The following is a 12,846-nucleotide window of genomic DNA, read 5'->3' as shown; positions in this document are numbered from 1 at the left end:
AGTTAGAGTTGTCAATATTTTACATTAACCTTTGACATTTTTCTAAAACTGCTTCTCTGTAATTTGCAGTTTCAGTGTTTTGTGTCTTGACTTGAGTGAACACTTAAGTATTTTTTTGCTAAAATTGATAAATGTTAAAGCACAATATTGGTTTAGAGTCTCTAAAGTTAAATTCTATACATAAAAATGTTTAATGGAATCTAACCTAAAAGAATGTTTTATCAATACACAGCCTCTCTATATGAGAGATTTAAAGGTTCAAATGTCATATTATAGGAAGACCATGTTCTCATTCTCAGAAATTATAGCTATGGATATTTCAATAATAATTTTTTCATCTCTCTGTCTGGTCATATTTTGCATTCACATATTGCATTACTGATCCTCAAGCATAAAAAATTACAACTTCAAGTGTGAACAATGTACTCATTGAAAACTATACTCTCCCAGTATTTTTAGTCATTATATATCACTGGATACATACCTGAAATGTAATATGTAGCAGCAAATAGAACAAATATTGTTACATTTTACTGAGACTTATAAATCTCGTCTATGTCAGGAATGGATGTGCAACAATACCTTTTTTTTTACTAATTCAATAACAGTTGAGCTAGATAAAATAAAATGTCTGAGAAAACTGAATTAGGCTAGATGAGTGATAAGCATAGAGGAATAAATGTGATATAATAAAAAGAAGAACAGAAAATAGAACAAATCAAATTTTTTTCAATACCATTCTGCATCTGTGTTTAGATATATCATTAGAGCAAAAGTTTATAGCTTAGTATTTAAAAAATGTGACATATGATATGCCATTTAACCCATCACTGTAAAAAGACAATAATCACTGGATGCCAGAAAGGCATTTACAATATATTGTAGTAGTTTCAGGCAGCCGGGGGTTAAAGTATGGGAATATATTTTAAATTATACTACAGGGATATGAGTTGTTTTTTTATTTATTTATTTTTACAAAGTGTGTATGTGTTTAATTTAAAGAGTTCGGCATATGCCTCTAAACATTTGCAGGCCAAGACACTGAGGGCGGAGTCAATATGGCATGTGGGTGGAGTTACAGTGATTCAACGCAAAGTAAGGAAGTAACCATGGTGGGTTTAGACAGAGCATTGCTGTAATGGTCAGCCTTAGGTCACAGCTGGGCAGTTCATGGTTTTACTTTGTAAAAACTGTGACATTTATAAGGAAGGGAGGGGGAAGAAACAAGGACATAGCTCCCAAACTGTGAATGGGGTAGGGTGGGGGGATTGCAAGCACATCCCCCAACATCTGAGGCATCACCACATAAAGATACAAGTGGATCATCCAATCAGCTGCACGGAGGGACCCAGTGTAACTACTTATTGGCTTGTCTGCCTATTTGGGGGTGTAAGTTTATCTATGTGTTGTGCATCTGCAGTGAGAAGGACGTGAAAGTGAAAATTAAACTTTAATCATCAGACATTTTTGCAACAGTGTGACATAGTTCTAAGCATTGTTCACAAAACTACTGTATATGTTACTCAAGACACGTGCACACTACAAAGTCTACCTAGGTAAGCTCTTTAACCCCCACAAGAACAAGGTAAATTTAGAACAGATACAACAAAATGATATATGATTCAAAATAAAAAAAAGAATGAATACATGATTAAAATTATTTATCTGATCAACTCCAAAGAGTCCTATTAAAGGATATATCCTGATATTTAAGTGTATGGATTTGTCTGTATCAAATCCTTGATAAAAACAACATTTTCAAAAATCAGCCTTAAAAAGATGAAAGTGTACAAGTTTGTAACACTATCGATGATATATATATATATATACACACACACACATATATATACTGTATATATTTATTTATATATTCGCTCACATACACACACACATATATATATATATATATATATATATATATATATATATATATATATACAGGTAGCCCTCAGTTTACGCCGGGGTTAGGTTCCAGAAGGAATGGTTGTAAATCGAAACCATTGTAAATTGAAACCCAGTTTATAATGTAAGTCAATGGGAAGTGAGGGAGATAGGTTCCAGGCCCCTCTCAAAATTGTCATAAGTAACATCTAATACATTATTTTTAAAGCTTTGAGATGAAGACTTTTAAATGCTAAAAAGCATTATAAACCTAATAAATTAATCACACAACACAGAATATATAATTAAACTAAGTTAAATGAACAAAAACATTTGCTAAACAGCATTATAAACCTAATAAAATAATCACACAACACAGAATATATAATTAAACTAAGTTAAATGAACAAAAACATTTGCTAAGCAGCATTATAAACCTAATAAAATAATCACACAACACAGACTTTACTTGCATTTTTCTGCAAACAGTTCTTCTATGCATTCCAATCTGGACTGATTTATAGACAGGAAGATCTTGTTAATTTAAAATCTGCTCGATAGCTCATGTCTAGTTAAACTGATTAATTTCAGCTTGCTTGGCTTTGCTGCAAAACAAGCGGACAGCTCAACCTACTGGCTATTTTAATAAATGCACTGCTTCTCAATGCTTTCAATAGCAGTCACATGACTGGAAAAAAAAGGTTGTTATTCTGAAACGGTGTAAATTGAACCGTTGTAAAACGAGGGCCACCTGTATATATAAATACATAAATAAATATGTAAAGGAAGTAGCACACACCATCCACTCAACTGCCTGGTGCACTGCTAGATAAGGTAGATACAAACAGTCCCCAGTATACTAAACCTGGCCAAGGATAAGAGACTTCCGGTGGGCCAGGGAGCGGCAGCAAAGGAGTAGAGCTCTGCCTATGATCTCTCCATATAACATCCACTGCCGCTCTGAATTAGCCCAACAACCTTTCCCTAGGTTTCGGAAGAGAACCGGGATAGCGGGAATCACCCGTTGGAGCTGTTGGAGGTTACGATCGACACCTCCGCCGCTGGAAGTGACATCGAAAACAGCCGCACCCAAGCCTGCTGCATACGCAGGCAACATTTACGGCGCATGCAACAACAGGGGAAAGTTAAGGGAGACTGGCTAGAGGGGAGACAGAGGGAGTTGAGAGCCCAGCAGACCTGAATGGTAACATCAAGGTATTGGAGAAGTAGATTATTCCACGTGGGTAACAGCTCAGTAGGCGACACAGAAAGTGCAACTGGCTATACACACGGCCCTAAACTCCATCTTACAGGCCATACCAGACCCTAACCCACACACAGGCGAAATCGCCCCTCTCTCACCCACCTGTCACCTCTATTAGGCTGGTGAAAATAGTGCCCATACTGCACAGCATCCCAGTAGCATGAGGAATATGTGAAAGACTCAGACCCCACCATGGGAGCAGGATATAAGCAACACAGGAAGCTAGCTAATGGCTGACATTAATACCCCCACAACCACAACTAGACCATGAAGGCCCTGATATTTCAGACACACATCCTATAGTGTTGCAACGCTCAGCACTTTTTCTCCCAAATATTGAGCAGCTTCAGACCGGCGTAGACACTATGAGCGCTGAAAAGAAAAGGAAATTTCAATCCTGGGATTGAAAGAAGTGTACACTTGTTTAGCACTCTCACCTAAGGGAAAGTGGCTCTTGTGTAGGAGAGAAACGGTCTTAACCATAACTAATTAAAATTTAACCTTTATTAGGAATCATATTAAAATAATTGTCCACAAACAAACATACATGGTTCTTATTAAAAACACAGAATGTTAATGAGGATATAATGTGCAGCGTATTATATTGGGCACAGGAAATTGCTGATGGGGTTCATTCTTAACCTAGGATGAAAGATCCATAGTCAAGAAGAAATACACCCTTATTAAATGGATACTATACGGTATTAATGGATGTTAACACAGGTGTTTGGTGCTACTTAACATAGATATACAATTTGCTAAGATCAATAGTATGCTGTAATAGCGTTCTTAGCTAAATAATAAACTGTTCATGTCACCTTGGTGTGCTTATAACATTTGTTGAAAGTTTAATTAAATATGCGTTACTATGTTGCCACTCGTAATTCCATATGGGGTTTGATATGTGTTACTATTTTAGCCACTAGTAATACTATATGTAGATAGAAATTATATTATAATCCTCCTTCATGGATTATTATCTATAGTTATAGGTATTACCCGTGTTAGGAATAATATTTTATATGTTCCCTTATGATTTTTTGATTATGCATAACTTGTTTGTGCCACTCATAATAATATAGGATAGTAAAAAGGATATATAATCCTTCTTAGTAAACTATTATTTTTAGATTGTAGGTATTGCCTGTGTAGACAAAAATATTATAGACGTTACTCAATCCTAAATGTGCAGATAACTGCTAGATATTTGTATAGGTGTTATTTAACATCTCACAATTGCACGTTCAATCTTGTAGCTTGGATTTAGCTGTAATATGTGTCTTTAATTTTCTATTCAAAGCAGGTTATTTGTCCTGCATTATAATAAAGCAAGTATCTGCTATAGCTGATTCTATAAGCTTCTAAAGTTGATACATTTTATACGTGTATATAGAGAGATGTAACAATTCTATAGATCTATTTGCAATAATCTTACGATTAGGTTGTATAATTACATCTACCGGTTCATTAATTATGGTGCAAAGTAACTCCACAATATTCAATTATAAAGTTTGCCAATAAAATATTGAACTTTACTATAGATAATAATCCATGAAGGAGGATTATAATATCATTTCTATCTACATATAGTATTACTAGTGGCTAAAATAGTAACACATATCAAACCCCATATGGAATTACGAGTGGCAACATAGTAACGCATATTCAATTAAACTTTCAACAAATGTTATAAGCACACCAAGGTGACATGAACAGTTTATTATTTAGCTAAGAACGCTATTACAGCATACTATTGATCTTAGGAAATTGTATATCTATGTTAAGTAGCACCAAACACCTGTGTTAACATCCAATAATACCGTATATTATCCATTTAATAAGGGTGTATTTCTTCTTGACTATGGATCTTTCATCCTAGGTTAAGAATTAACCCCATCAGCAATTTCCTGTGCCCACTATAATACGCTGCACATTCTGTGTTTTTAATAAGAACCATGTATGTTTGTTTGTGGACAATTATTTTAATACGATTCCTAATAAAGGTTAAATTTTAATTCGTTACAGTTAAGACTGTTTCTCTCCTGGAACTAATTGTTCTAAGACAAGAGCCACTTTCCCTTAGGTGAGAGTGCTAAACAAGTGTACACTTCTTTCAATCCCAGGACTGAAATTTCCTTTTCTTTTCAGAATAAAATAGTACACAGCACCTGAATCTGTCTATCACTTCTAGGTTTTTATAACCTTTTTTATTCATAACAGAGTATCCTAAGAGCATTCAATAGTAGTGCCATTAGTTTTGTTTTTTCTCTTTCGGTGGACTATGAGCTCTGAGTTTAAGGAATTCAATACCAGGCTCACTCAAGCAGAAAGAAGATTGTCTGATGTAGAAGATAGACAGCAAGTAAGCAGGATCAGTGTGATCAACCTAAAGAAACAAAATAAAATCCCCATGGACAAGGTTGACGATCTTGAAAATAAATCACGCCGCAATAATTTAAGGATTGTAGGACTGCCTGAATCTGAACCAAACAAAGCACTACTAAATTTTGTTGAAAACACTCTTCCTACACTTCTAAAAATACCAGAAGAAGACACTCCTTTTGAAGCAGAGAGAGCACACAGGGTGGGAATTCCAGGAAGACAAACCAACTTAAATGAACCACCAAGGCAAATAATGGTTAAATACCTGAACTTTAAAGATAAAATACAGATCCTAAGGGCATATCAGGGTAAACATATATATATCTTTTCCAAGACTACTCGGCAGAGATTACAAGACGCCAAAGAGAGTTCTCTCCCCACCGTAAGAGACTGTTGGAGGAAGGCTGGTCTGTGACCCTACTCTTTCCAGAAAAATTGAAGCTTTAAACTACTCGAGGACCTAAATTCTTCAAATCACCTAAACATCTGTGTGACGGATACCTCCGGCTACCCTGACTGGGTAGCTCCGCCAAACGGGTCCTGCTTCCTTTCTGCCGACTGCAGCTATGTAGCTGGCAAGTGACCACAACCTGTAGCCCCCCCTGATACCCGACAGCACCAGTACTCAGGGCCCCACCCTGTGGCAGACTCCAGCTACCTAAGCTGGATAGCTCTGCCTGAGGATCCTTTCTCTGCCTGGAACAGGCTGCTATGTAGCCCAGGAAAGTGATTTTAGCTGAAACCAACCCAAATAACTAGACACACTAGCATTCAGGTTAGACAGGAACTGCTTTTATTGAAAACACACACTCATTTTATACAGTCAGCTCATCTTGATAAGACCCTGGACAATCCAACTATTTTCCTGCCATTCCCGCCCCTCCAGACAGCCCGGCACCTCCATAGGAGCCACAGTCCCACATAATCCCAATACAGATGGGTGGTGGCTTCGGGGTGATCCTGGTGGTACTTCCAGGATGTCATTTTAAAGCTCTTGGTCCCCAGATTTCACAGTCCAAAAAGCATGATTCGTTACTGGGGACCGGAGTTACGGTCTGATGAAGTTAGGGGGTTAGGGGTGTCCAAAACCCCCATTTCCCAAAGGAGCTCCCCTCCGTCAATTACCCCACTCCTTGTACTCCCCAGGGGCTACTAATCCCCAAAAGAGCGGAGCTCTGGGGCTCATGGTTGCTGGAGCGACCTGGGTTAAATTTAGCGGGTGTTCTGCTGTCCTGTGGCCGACCAGGAGTTCCGGGAGTTCCAGCCTAGGAGGGTTTTCCTGGTCATAAACTAACTCTTCTCTGAACACAAAAACAAGCCAACACAGAGCAAACAAATAGTCTCCAGAGATGGTGGTTGCTCTAAAGGAGCCCAAAAACCACTGAGAAACAACAGGGGTGAGGTTGTAGGGGGGTGGGGGTAGGGTTAGCTGTCTGATATCCGTGACATCTCCCCCCCTCCAGTTCGGCAGACCCAGCTAGACCCTTAATGGGTCGGCCTGGGGCTGTCCGACAGTGGCCTTCAACTTCTCGGTTGCTGAGAAAGGTTATCCCATCTCTCCTGAGCTTGGGGCATCCTGGGGGGTTTCTGCTGGCGTTTATCCCTGCGCCCTGGGGGCAGGGATAGTCACATAATGCAAAGTCCCAAATAAGTTTGCTAAGGCCGGCTCCCAAACAATTGCTGTTCCACAAGTTCCAGTGTCCTTAAGTTCCATGGCCAAACTGTCTCCCTCTGTGACACTCTGTTAAGAACTGGCTGACCCACCCACAAACAAAGCCAGTGCCGGTTTCCCGGCGGTATACCCACCCCAGACTGTAGGTTGAGGTTGCTCCTTGATGGGGCAGGCAAAACTTGGGTGCCCAAACTTGTGACACCAACTGCATGAGCGGGTACCCCCCTTGCCTGCCCCCTGTGAGATATACTCCAGGACAAGAAAAGGGTAGAGACCCTGCCAAGCTACTGAGGGGAGAGTCCGTCTGTCTCTTCTCCCGAGAAGGAGATCAACCACTGGGGAGGGAGGTCTGCTACCTCCACTCCATGGGAAACTGTGCTGCCGCTGGGGAGAGAGACCAACTGTCTCCTCTCCCAGAAAGGGATTCGGCCGCTGAGGAGAGATATCGATACCCATCTCTCCCTGCAAGGGTTTCTCTGTAAGGGGAGGGAGGATGACTACCTCCACTCCTGGGGGATGGCTCTGCCGCTGGGGAGAGAGACCTACTGTCTCCTCACCCAGGAAGGGGTTCTGTTTAAGGGGAGGGAGGATGACTACCTCCGCTCCCAGGGGATGGCTCTGCCGCTGGGGAGAGAGACTGACTGTCTCCTCTCCCGGGAAGAGGTTCTGTTTACGGGGAGGGAGGATGACTACCTCCGCTCCCAGGGGATGGCTCTGCTGCTGGGGAGAGAGACCGACTGTCTCCTCTCCTGGCTCCTGGCTCTGCCGCTGGGGAGAGAGACCGACTGTCTCCTCTCCTGGCTCCTGGCTCTGCCGCTGGGGAAAGAGACCGACTGTCTCCACTCCCAGGAAGGGGTTCTGCTGCTGGGGAGAGTTATTGACATCCATCTCTACCTGCAAGGGGTTCTCTGTAAGGGGAGGGAGGACGACTACCTCCACTCCCGGGGGATGGCTCTGCCGCTGGGGAGAGAGACCTACTGTCTCCTCACCCAGGAAGGGGTTCTGTTTAAGGGGAGGGAGGATGACTACCTCCGCTCCCAGGGGATGGCTCTGCAGCTGGGGAGAGAGACCGACTGTCTCCTCTCCCGGCTCCTGGCTCTGCCGCTGGGGAGAGAGACCGACTGTCTCCTCTCCCAGGAAGGGGTTCTGTTCACGGGGAGGGAGGACGACTACCTCCGCTCCCAGGGGATGGCTCTGCCGCTGGGGAGAGAGACCCATTGTCTCCTCTCCTGGCTCTGCCGCTGGGGAGAGAGACTGACTGTCTCCTCTCCCAGGAAGGGGTTCAGTTTACGGGGAGGGAGGATGACTACCTCCACTCCTAGGGGATGGCTCTGCCGCTGGGGAGAGAGACTGACTGTCTCCTCTCCCGGCTCCTGGCTCTGCCGCTGGGGAGAGAGACTGACTGTCTCCTCTCCCGGGAAGGGGTTCTGTTTACGGGGAGGGAGGATGACTACCTCCGCTCCCGGGGGATGGCTCTGCCGCTGTGGAGAGAGACCAACTGTCTCCTCTCCCGGCTCCTGGCTCTGTCGCTGGGGAGAGAGACCGACTGTCTCCTCTCCTGGCTCCTGGCTCTGCCGCTGGGGAGAGAGACCGACTGTCTCCACTCCCGGGAAGGGGTTCTGCTGCTGGGGAGAGTTATTGACATCCATCTCTACCTGCAAGGGGTTCTCTGTAAGGGGAGGGAGGACGACTACCTCCTCTCCCAGGTTTCCTGGAGCTGTTACAAGTGCTGGGAAGAGGCCGGCGGCTCTCTGCCCTGTTGTCAGCACTTCTTCTGGGGTGAATCCCTTGTCCAAGTCTATAAGCTCAGTGCCAGACTGCTGATCAGGATCCAGCAGCCCTGGTTCCCTTTCTCTTTGCTGCCACTCCTCCACAGTCGAGCTCCATGAATCCCAGAGGGCTGCACCCCAGATCTGTATGCCCCTGGCACGCTGCTTAGCGAGATCCAGCAGCCTCTTGTATTCCTTGACCAGTGCCTCTTCCTGGTCAATTATAAAATCCAGATCGTCCAGCAGCCAGGTCTCCTCCAAGAGATCCAGCAGTTCCTCTTGGAGCCCAGAGATATCCTCCAGACCCTGGTCTGTCTCACTCCCAAACTGTGGGTCCACTGTTCTTTTTGTAAACAACAATCCAGGGCCACCGAAGCCAAAGCCCTCTGTGGGGGATCCTTCCTCCAGCCATGGCTGCACTTGCATAGCGAGCCAATGGAGGGCTCAATAGCCGTCCTCCACCCACATCTCTTGCTGGATCAGTCTATGTAGAACAGCTAGCTATTCCTTCTTTGGCTGTTCTCCCAGGAAAGGCAGTCTCATGGTCCACCGTACCCGGAATCTTGTGTCTTTCGTAGGGAGGACCTTTCCATTTTCCTGCTCCTGTTGCAGAGCCTCCCACCAAAGGTCTCAGAGGGCAAGGTTCCTCCATGTCAGAATGTCCTGTTCCGAACAATTATCCTTTGTTCTGGTCAGCATCTTTTGTACTCTACCTAGGAACTCTGCCTCCATATTTACCGGCTACTGTGGTACGTCTCCTCTGTCAGTAGGAACCTTGTAAAAGAAGCAGATCCCACCGCTGCCAGCCAATGTGACGGATACCCCCGGCTACCCCGACTGGGTAGCTCCGCCAAACAGGTCCTGCTTCCTTCCTGCTGACTGCAGCTATGTAGCTGGCAAGTGACCACAACCTGTAGCCACCCCTGATGCCCGACAGCACCAGTACTCAGGGTCCCACCCTGTGGCAGACTCCAGCTACCCAGGCTGGATAGCTCTGCCTGAGGATCCTTTTTCTGCCTGGAACAGACTGCCTTGTAGCCCAGGAAAGTGATTTTAGCTGAAACCAACCCAAATAACTAGACACACTAGCATTCAGGTTAGACAGGAACTGCTTTTATTGAAAACACACACTTATTTTATACAGTCAGCTCATCTTGATAAGACCCTGGACAATCCCACTATTTTCCTGCCATTCCCGCCCCTCCAGACAGCCCGGCACCTCCATAGGAGCCACAGTCCCACATAATCCCAATACATATGGGTGGCGGTTTCGGGGTGATCCCGGTGGAGCAGTGGCACTTCCAGGGCTCTCGGTCCCCAGATTTCACAGTCCAAAAATCAGCATGATTCGTTACTGGGGACCGGAGTTACAGTCCGATGAAGTTAGGGGGTTAGGGGTGTCCAAAACCCCCATTTCCCAAAGGAGCTCCCCTCCGGCAATTACCCCACTCTTTGTACTCCCCAGGGGCTACTAATCCCCAAAAGAGAGGAGCTCTGGGGCACATGGTTGCTGGAGCGTCCTGGGTTAAAGTTAGCGGGTGTTCTGCTGTCCTGTGGCCGACCATGAGTTCCAGGAGCCTGGCCAGCCTGAGAGGGGTTAGGCGGGTATCTGTTGTGAGGCGGCCGACCGGGAGTTCCAAGAGCCCGGCCAGCCTAGGAGGGTTTTCCTGGTCATAAACTAACTCTTCTCTGAACACAAAAACAAGCCAACACAGAGCAAACAAACAGTTTCAAAGATATTGGTGGTTGCTCTGAGGAGCCCAAAAACCATTGAGAAACAGCAGGGGTGAGGTTGTAGGGGGGTGGGGGTAGCCTTAGCCGTCTGATATCCGTGACAATCTGCAACTATATCTTGACAAAGAAGAAGCAGAGAATGGAAATACACCCTCCACAAAAGGAAACATGACCTGATAAGGACACTGATCCCATGTTTACTGGGGGAAATGTAAACATTTGATATACTCTAAGTGGTTGATCACTTTTCTAACTCCTATGACTTGCCGGGGGAGCTATACAAATATATGCAGGCAGAAGTAGGGGACACACTAGCCAAGCTATTTAATCATGTTTTGCAAGAGGGGGACCCAATATCCCAGAGGTTCACGGAAGCCACTATAACTATTATTCCAAAACCGGGTAGAGACTCGTTACTCCCCAGCTCTTACAGACCCATTTCCCTACTCAATTTGGATTACAAAATATTCACTAAAATATTAGCAAATAGGCTGGCCCCCATACTCCCTTCCTTAATACACCCTGACCAAACAGGTTTTGTCAACCAAACAGGTTTTGTCAACCATAGATCCTCAGTCTGTAATGTATGGAAAGTACAATTAATCCTCTCATACTATGAAAAGATGAGAAGGGAGGGGAAACTAAAGGAACTGCCGGAAGCTTGCCTTCTCCTGCTTGACGCAGAAAAAGCTTTTGATAAAGTCCTGTGGGATCACCTTTATACAATATTATCAGCAAGGACAATTTGTATCAGCTAAATGAATGATCTACACAAACCCCACAGCATCCATTCTCATTAATGGTGACACTACCCCATCTTTTTCGCTTAAACAAGGTACCAGACAGGGATGTCCATTATCCCCCTATTTTTCGACCTTGCAATCGAACCCTTAGCCATTAAAATCATAAATCAGATTCCATGCCTACGTTTGGGGAATGCTACACTGCACCTTTCATTGTTTGCAGATGATATGATACTTTATATCACTGACCCTCAAAATAATACACCTCAAATTATGTCCCTGATAGAGCACTTTGGGATTATCTCAGGCTACCAGGTTAATAAAACTAAAGCAGAGCTTTATGGCTCAACCCACATCATACCCAAAGCATTGGAGAGTTTGAATTCAAAATAATTACCAGAGATTTTACATACCTGGGAGTGAAACTTTCAGACAACACAGACTCTTGGTATGACTAATTATAAACCATTATTCCTAGAGATTACAACACTACTTAAGACCTGGAATGCTCTGCCTTTGGCCATCACAGCAAGAGTCAACCTAATTAAAATGATAATTTTTCCCAAGCTGCTCTATTTGTTCCAAATGCTTCCTGAGCCACTGTCAAAAAAAGATTTACAAATGCTAAACTCTGCAGTCACTAATTTTTTATGGAGTGGGAAAAAACACAGACTTGGCCTCCATAAATTAAACACCCCGACACTGAAGAGTGGCCTTGGACTTCCTAATTTGCAGTTCTATAACTGGGCAGCACAAATTAAATATGTAATGGACTGGTGGCTAGATTAAGAAACCTTCACAATCCTTGATCTTGAAAAAGAAATTGTCCAACCCTGGTCACTATCCTTCCTCCCACAATCGTCACTCAATAAACTAGATCCGAAGATTCAAGGACTCACACCATTTACAGGACCGATTAGGACATGGCAAAAACTATGTAAACATTTTCATATTTCACCACACAAGACTAAATTCTTACCACTTATAGAGGAAACCTGACCTTCATACCCAGTCTCACCACCAAGACCTTTAGGATTTGGGAACGAAAGGGTCTTCGACACATACGTGACTGACTAACGACAGGCGGTAACACAATAATTCCATTCGTAGACTTAATGAACAAGTATGACATTCCAAAACAACATCACTTTGCTTATCTACAGGCTAAGCACTATATATACACCCTATTCCACAGACATTAGGAATCAACATAGACACGATTGACAAAATAGTCTCCTGGGCTAAACAGGGTATTCGATCCATCTCGCCCATATATAACATACTGCAGGAGACCCCTAGTAACACGGTGGTATCAGACTTAGCACGGGACTGGTCAAACAGATTGGGGTCAGCAGCCACAGAGGCCCAGATTTTGAAGAGCGTTGAGACAGTTAAGAAGGC

General features: G+C 43.8%; 1 protein-coding gene across 1 annotated transcript in view; it reads right to left on the bottom strand.

The window, feature by feature from the left end:
* AGBL1 (AGBL carboxypeptidase 1) overlaps positions 1-12,846 on the bottom strand; it is a 1,247,389-nt gene that overhangs the window by 1,090,572 nt on the left and 143,971 nt on the right. The window lies entirely within an intron of this gene.

The sequence above is a fragment of the Bombina bombina genome, chromosome 6 (genome assembly GCF_027579735.1).
Source record: "Bombina bombina isolate aBomBom1 chromosome 6, aBomBom1.pri, whole genome shotgun sequence".
Lineage (NCBI taxonomy): Eukaryota > Metazoa > Chordata > Amphibia > Anura > Bombinatoridae > Bombina > Bombina bombina.
This window is presented reverse-complemented; position numbering and strand designations above follow the sequence as displayed.